This window comes from Bos mutus, chromosome 13 (assembly GCF_027580195.1).
Source record: "Bos mutus isolate GX-2022 chromosome 13, NWIPB_WYAK_1.1, whole genome shotgun sequence".
In the NCBI taxonomy this organism is placed as follows: Eukaryota; Metazoa; Chordata; class Mammalia; order Artiodactyla; family Bovidae; genus Bos; species Bos mutus.
The window spans coordinates 46,554,206-46,561,028 of record NC_091629.1 but is presented as its reverse complement, the minus strand read 5'-3'; the positions used below and the strand labels follow the sequence as shown (position 1 = coordinate 46,561,028).

Sequence of the window (6,823 nt, the reverse complement as noted above, 5' to 3'; positions counted from 1 at the left end):
TTGGGAACTACAAAAAGGTAGAAAGGAGAAAATGAAAGTCATCCATCATCCCGGTGCTCAGAGATAACACTTGCAGTTTTGTTGCAGTTCTCTCCAGTCCTGTTTTTCTGCATGGGTCACACATGAATATATTAGTGTGTGTTTTAATTGTGGCCGTACTCTATAGCTGATTCCCCCTCCTCCCCCCACCCCACATTACATTATATTGTGAACACTTTTTCACAGCATTCATATTTCCTTTAAAGTTATTTAATGGCTGTATAATATTCTATTAATAATTTAGCCATTCTCCTCCTTTTTAATTCTTCTCTTTTGATGCTCTTTCTCTTTTTTTTTAACCAAGGGAATTGGGCAGTTTTAAAACTTCCACTTAAAAATATAAACCCAGCTTTTCGGTCACCGAGATGGAAGGACCCTCAGCCATGCTGTCTGCCAGTCACACTGAGAAAGACCCTTGGTTTAACATCTCTGAGCAACAACAAAGGATGAGCTTTTGGAAAAAATGAACAATAAAACCTAGCAGCACCACCGGGGAGGGTGAGGAAGAGGGCTTCCCTCTGTGCCCGGAGCCAGCGTGGGTGTGCCCGTCCTCTGGGCAGCGTCCCAGGATGCCAGCTGGAGGAAAGGGTTGGGCCGTTCGCTGCTCACCCTCTGCTTGTGATGAGCTGACGTGTGGACTCGGGCAAGTCCTCTTACGGCTCCGTATCTCCTCTCCCTAGGCTGTAGCGTGGAACTGACCCTGGAGTGGCTGGAATCAAACCCCATGATGGCGCCTCTGACCCAGCACTGCCTCACTAGGGACGAAAGGAACCAGGGCTTGGTGGGGCCTGGGTGGCCTCAGCAAGGAACCTTTGCCCTGTAAGAGCCATGGACCCTCTCCCGGCTCCGATTCTCTGCCCTGTCCCCGGCCCCAGGAGTCTGTGGCTTTCCTCCAAATGGCTGGCCCTTGGCATTCCGGTTGTCCAGACTGGATGACTCCAGACCCCTTGGAATAGCTCAGGCCTCCCCACGGCCCTGATGTAGTCCCTAGCAAGGCACTTATCAGGCTTCCCTGCCTTTTCCAGATCCCTGCTCACCAGCCCAGAACCAGGCCTCGGTATGACCCATGGAGACCCATGAGGTCTGCTGCCTCCCCCAGCCCTTCCCAAGAAATCTCCTGTTGTAGTTGGAGCTCAGGAGTCACGCAAGCAGGGCTTTTTTGGGATTCAAAGCTGGACATTCTGGAATGTATGCTTCAGGAGGGCAGGAGCCCTGTACCGTCAGAGCCCAGCACTAGGCCTGGCCTGCAGTAGACCCTCAGGAACTACTAGTGAATCGAGGCCAGCAGGGGCCTCAGGCTGCTTCACTTCCCCTTTCCCTCCTGCCCTGCCAGGCCATGAGCTCTGGGAGAGCGGAGATCAGCCAGGTTTACCTGAGTCCTCAGTGCCCAGCAAAGACCCTGGCACGTGAAGAGGGTCCACGGATGTGCAGAGGAACCAAGACTGGGTGGATGGATGAGTAAGTTATGTCCCACGAGAGTCAGAGCTCACGATGCCAGCCCTGCCTTCTCCCCACCTCTTCCATATGGCTCCCTTCCCTCCCACTGAAGGGTGCCTTCCTCTGTCCCTTCTTGGTTAAAACTGAAGCTTGCCGGCTGTGTCACTCAACCTCTCTGAACCTCCATTGCCTTTTCTGTAAAATGAGGCTGATATTGAAAGCATGGGGAGGCTTTGGTGGCTAGCACAGTCAGTGCCTGGCTGGCGGCCGTCACTCAGGGAGAAGGGGCCCCTCTCCTGGGTGGCGGTCTGGCCTCTCTAGTGATGTGAGCCCCATGACACCAGCTGGCTGGCTGCTGACCAATGAAGTGTACAAGATGCTCTCGGGCAGAGGTCGTGGAGGGTCCTGGATCCCATGAGACCTGGCAGCTGTCCCTGGCACTTTGCCCTTGGGTGTCCTCTCTCCTACTGGGAGTGTAGGTGTTGGGGGCGCTCAGCCAGGAGGGGGGCCTGCTCCTTTGGAGAGCAGCGGGAAGCAGACTGGCCGCACCCCTCTCCAGGATTTGGCGCCTGTCATCCCCGGGGCAGGCCAGGGACAGCAGCTGCGTGATGGAGGCTCCAGGTCCTCTTGGCCCCCTCACTCAACTGTCTGGGCTTCCAGGCTTTAAAATGGGGGGAAATACAGCCAGACTGAAGATTTATAAGCCTGTTGAAAGCAGCAAATGAGAGGGTGTCCATGAAAGTGGCCACTGTCACACATGCTCCCGAGATTATAATACAATCACTAGCTCGACTAGGAGCTGGTCCGCAGAGGTGGGCACATGGCCACCCCCTCAAGGCTGCAAGAGGCTGCCATCCTTCTCACACAGGTGCTGTAAGGGGTGGGCAGCTGACTTCTTCCCTCAGCTTCTGTGTCCTCATCTGCAAAGTGAGGGCAGCCACCCTCCAGGGATCCTGTGAGGAGTCGCTGAAGCTGTATACACGAGGGGCCTGGCTAAGTCCAGACTCAAGGATAGTGACTGCTCCGGGGGCCTCCCCGGCCACGCACTCGAAGGATCTTCCCCGACCAGGGATTGAACCCAGGCCACCACAGCAAAAACCCAGAATCCTAACCATTAGGCCACAAGGGAAGTCCTCCCTGGCCTTCACTTTGGCCACCTGTAATATGAAGATGACAATCCCACCCACCCTTTAGGTCATCTGCTGATGGTGGTAGTAGCTAAGTCATTTCTGACTCTTGCAACCCCATGGACTGTAGCCTCCCAGGCTCCTCTGTCCATGGAATTTCCAAGCAAGAATACTGGAGTGGGTTGCCATTTCTTTCTCCAGGGGATCTTCCCGACCCAGGGATCGAACCCATGTCTCCTGCATTGTAGGCTGATTCTTTATCATCTGAGCCACGAGGGAAGCCCCAGGTCATTTGGAGTTCTCAATAAAATGAACCACAAGACTCCCTTCCCCCAGCTCCAACCAGCATGAGTGCCTAGCATGCAGAAAGTACTCATTTATCTTTTTCCATGGGAATTTTGCTGCTGGTAGCAAAGCCAGGCAGGGTGAGCACCTGCCCCACACCTCTCCCACCCCCACCCTCTGCCTGCAGCTCTCCTCCTTGGCCCACGATGGGAGACTTGGACAGATGGGAGCGGTGTGACATCCATCCAGCTCGCCAGGCCAAACTGCGTTCCCAGCATCTTTGGAGAAGGAAGCCAGCATGATGGCCCGGCAGCAGCTGCCACCTGCAACCTGAAGGTGGCCGAGTGTCCAGGCTGGGCCTTGGGGTTGTGGCTAGGCCTGGTCTTCTCCTGCCCAGCCCCTGGGCCGTCTGCCAGCTGCTTCAGGGCCATCCCAATCTCCCATTCTGCTCACACAGTGCCAGAGCTCCAGGGAAATATCCAAGACACAGCAAAAAGCTTTATTCTTTTTTTTTTTTTTTTCTGGCTGTAAAAGTAATTTCTGTTCATTGCAGGAAAAAAAATAGAAAAATATAAAAAAAAAGAGCACCCCAAATTTCAAACTTCTGACTGTTTTTCTGCATATCCACATATAGGGGTAGAGAGTTTTTTACAAGAATGGAATCCTATGATACTCAATTTTTAAAAATTGGAATGAGTATATTTTTAATTAAAAATTGAATAATTAAATACTTTTAAAAAGTATGTAATTATTTACTTAATTCTGGCTGTGCTGGGTCTTCACTGCTGCTTGGGCTTTTCTCTAGTTCCGGAAAGCGGGCGCTTCTGTCAAGTTGCGTCGCACACGCTTCTCACTGTGGCGGCTTCTCTTGCCGCAGAGCATGCGCTGTAGGGCGCACGGGCTTCAGTAGTTTTGACGTACAAGCTCAGTAATCCTGGCGCACGGGCTTTGTTGCTCTGGCATGTGGGATCTTTCCGGACCAGGGACCAAACCTATGTCTCCTGCATTGGCAGGCAGATTCTTTACCACTGAGACAGCAGGGAAGCCCTACTTTCCTTTCTAAATCTTTTTTTTTTTTTTTAAATTATTTATTTATCTGACCGCATCAGATTTTAGTTACGGCACGCGGGACCTTTCGTCCTGGCTCTCCGCTTCTCTGGTTGTGGTGCTTGGGCTTAGTTGCCCTGCAGCCTGTGGGATCTGAGCTCTCCAATCAGGGATCAAACCTTCGTCCCCTGCACTGGACCACCAGAGAAGTCCCTTTTAAATCTTTTTATTGTAAAATATAACACATAGAAAGACTACATAAAATGCTTGCTCAGCTCAGCATATTATAAGGCAAACACCTTGGAACCTCTGCCCGGGTGAAGAACTCTTCCCTGCCCCGAGAAGTCCTCAGTGTGCCCCATCTCAGTCATGCTCCCTACCTCCCCCCAAAAAAGTTTCCACTATCCAGATTTTTAAGACGATCACTTTCTTGCTTGTTGTCACTCAAGTGTGCATCCCTAGATGCTGTGCTGTGCTTAGTCGCTCAAGCGTGTCCGACTCTTTGTAACCCCATGGACTGTAGCCCGCCACGCTCCTCTGTCTATTGAATTCTCCAGTTAAGAATATTAGAGTGGGTAGCGATTCCCTTCTCCAAGAGATCTTCCTGACCCAGGAGTCAAACTGGGGTCTCCTGCATTGCAGGTGGATTCTTTACCAGCTGAGCTACGAGGAAAACCCTAGATGCTATAATTTTGCTTTAAAAAAAATCTTGTATTTTAAATCCCTTTCTTGTTTCTTATTGTTTAAAACACTTGTTTATTCATGGCAGCTCGAAGTCTTTGCTGCTGGGCCTGTGCCCTCTCTAGTTGTGGCGAGAGGGGCCACTCTTGGATGTGGCATGTGGGCTTCTCACTGCTGTGACTTCTCTTGTTGCAGAGCACAGGCTCCAGGGCGTGTGGACTTCAGCAGTTGTGGTGCACGGGCTTAGTTGCTCTGAGGCATGTGGAATCTTCCTGGACCAGGGATCGAACCCCTATCCCCCACATTGGTAGATGGATTCTTTATCACCGAGCTACCAAGAAGCCCCAAGTCCCTTTAAGCTACAGGTTTATTTTTGTAACTTGTTTTTAAAAAATTAAAAAATCTTGCAGTGTATCCTGGGCCTTGTCCTTGTGATTCTCATTTTTAATGAATCCATTGTTCCATCCTGGAATGAACATAACCCACTCATTTCCCTACTGAGGGACACTTAGGTTATTCTCACAATTTTGCCGTTACATACAACACTGTGATGGAAAGCTTTTGGCATGTTTTTGTGAACAATTCCCTAGGAGTTTCTAGAAGTCTTATCGTGGGTCCAAAGCACAGGCTCTTTTTTCAGATATGAGGCTCATGACATATGTGTGTGTGCGCACTCTGTCGTGTCCGACTCTGTGCGACCCCATGGACTGTAGTCCACCAGGCTCCTCCATTCCTGGGATTCTCCAGGCCAGAACACTGGAGTGGGTTGCCATTTCCTTCTCCAACATACATAATTCACCCATTTAAAGCATATGATTTAGTGTTTTTTAGCACACGCTGAGCTGTGAGACCGTCACCACCGTCAATTTTAGAACATTTTCATCATCCCATGAAGGACCCCACTCCCATTTCCCCCAGTCCTCTCCACTGGTCTGAGGCAGCCATTCCCATAAAACACAATCTTCTTGGGACTCCCCTGGCAGTCTAGTGTTGAGACTCCATGCTTGCAATGCAGGGGGGCACAGATTTGATTGGGAAACTAGAATCCCACATGCCATGTGCCTCCCCTGAAAAGACAATCTTCTTTGGACCTCTGTGGATTTGCCTGTTCTGGACATTTTCTATGAATGAAATCATACGATGTGTGACCCTTGTAACTGACTTTCAGTTAGCTTAATGTTTTCAAGGTTTATCCATGTCACACATGCATCAGACTTAATTCCTTTTTATTGGTGAACAGTATTCCATTGCATGGTCATACCACAATTTATTTTATTCATTCATCAGTCTATGGACATTTGGGTTGTTTCTGCTTTTAGCTTTTATGAATGTAAACATTCATGTAAGTTTTTGTGTGAATGTATGTTTTCATTTCTCTTGGATATATATCTCCTAGGTGTGGAATTGTTGGGTCATATGCTAATTCTTTGTGCCAATACTTTGGCCACCTGATGCAAAGAACTGACTCATTGGAAAAGACCCTGATGCTGGGAAAGATCGAAGGCAGGAGAAGAAAGGGACGACAGAGGATGAGATGGTTGGATGGCATCACTGACTGGATGGACATGAGTTTTAGCAAGCTCCAGGAGTTGGTGATGGACAAGGCGTGCTGTAGTCCATGGGGTTGAAAAGAGCTGGACACGACTGAGCTACTGAACTGTCAACTGATGCTAATTCCATTTAACCTTTTGAAGAACTGCTAGATGATTTTCCAAAGTGGCTGCATCCTTTTAAATTCCTCCCAGTAGTATGTGAGGGTTCTGAGTTCTCCGCATCCTTGCCAACACTTGTTATTATCTGTTTTTTTTTTAATAGGCAACCAAGTGGTCATGATGTAGTATCTTATGGGTTTAATTTGCATTTCCCTGATGGCTAATGATATTTAGCACCTTTTATGAACTAAGGGCCATTTATATATCTTCTTTGGATCAATGTGTGGTCATCATTTGTCCATTTTTAAATTAGCTTCTTTGTCTTTTATTATTGAGCTGTAAGAGTTCTTTATATAGTCTGGTTGTGATTCCTTATCAAATACATGATTTGCAAATATTTTCTCCCATTCTATGGGTTGTCTTTTACTTTCTTAATGATATCCTTTGCAGCACAAAAATTTTATTTTGATGATGTCCAGATTTTCTATTTTTTTTCCTTTTGTTGCTATGCTTTTGATGTCATATTTAAGGAACTCTTGCCTAATACTAGGTCAT

At 48.6% G+C, this 6,823-nt stretch overlaps 1 long non-coding RNA gene across 1 annotated transcript; it reads left to right on the top strand.

Moving 5' to 3' along the window:
• The first annotated feature begins 725 nt into the window (after positions 1–725).
• LOC138990536 (uncharacterized) lies at positions 726–6,537 on the top strand. Its single transcript, XR_011466672.1, has 3 exons — positions 726–858; positions 1,373–1,497; positions 3,076–6,537. It is a non-coding gene; the product is annotated as an uncharacterized lncRNA (long non-coding RNA).
• The last annotated feature ends 286 nt before the right edge of the window (positions 6,538–6,823 follow it).